Raw genomic sequence first — 777 nt, forward strand, 5'->3', positions numbered from 1 at the left:
CGTACCCCCAGGCTCAGAGGAGCCCGGAGCAGGGGTGTCATCGCGAAGGACCTGCGGTTCCCTGTGCCAGTGCCAGGCAGCCTCGGAGGACCCGTCCGCTCTGGAGTAACCGGCGGGTACAGACGGATGCACCTCGCGCCAGGGCCCGTCAGCCGCTGCGAGAGGGACCATATGTGCGAGTTCCTGCCGGGGCCTGGGGAGGACAAGTTCTTCCTTTAATAGAGGCTGCACCAATGTCAGCTCCCAAAGAGTCTGTTGGGAAGACAGGAGGGATCCTCGATTCAGCTGCCAGTCTTGCTCACCCACTAGAAAAATCTCTTTAGGGAAATTCTGTTTCCTGCCAAGGAAAGATTCAAGAATCTTAAAAATAAATATAATTTAACTAAGCATTCGGAGAGCTGGCTGCTCCGCGACTCAAAGGGCTGCGATGGTGCGACCCGGCTGGCGCGGGAGCAGGCAGGCTGAGGCACAGCTCTCTCCGGGATGCTGCACGGGGGGCCGCCGACAGCGAGCAGAGCGGGGACCCCGAGCTCTCATGAGGCGCTGGGCAGCCCCCCAGCACTTGGCAGCCCTTCCCAAGACCATGCCTGACATCCAGGCTTCACACCCACTCCTCACCAAGGCAGATTTCCCCTGTGGCAAGCGAGGGTCTGACTCCAAAGGGCTCAAAGCAAGGAAGCGGAGGGTCCTCGGAGCCACCTGAACGGCTCCAAGTGCCGGCAGGAGCAGCCCCAGAGCTCTGCACTCCCGGTCTCTATTTCGGGGCAGGGCTGCAAC

The sequence above is a fragment of the Phaethon lepturus genome, unplaced genomic scaffold, assembly GCF_000687285.1.
Source record: "Phaethon lepturus isolate BGI_N335 unplaced genomic scaffold, ASM68728v1 scaffold22734, whole genome shotgun sequence".
In the NCBI taxonomy this organism is placed as follows: Eukaryota; Metazoa; Chordata; class Aves; order Phaethontiformes; family Phaethontidae; genus Phaethon; species Phaethon lepturus.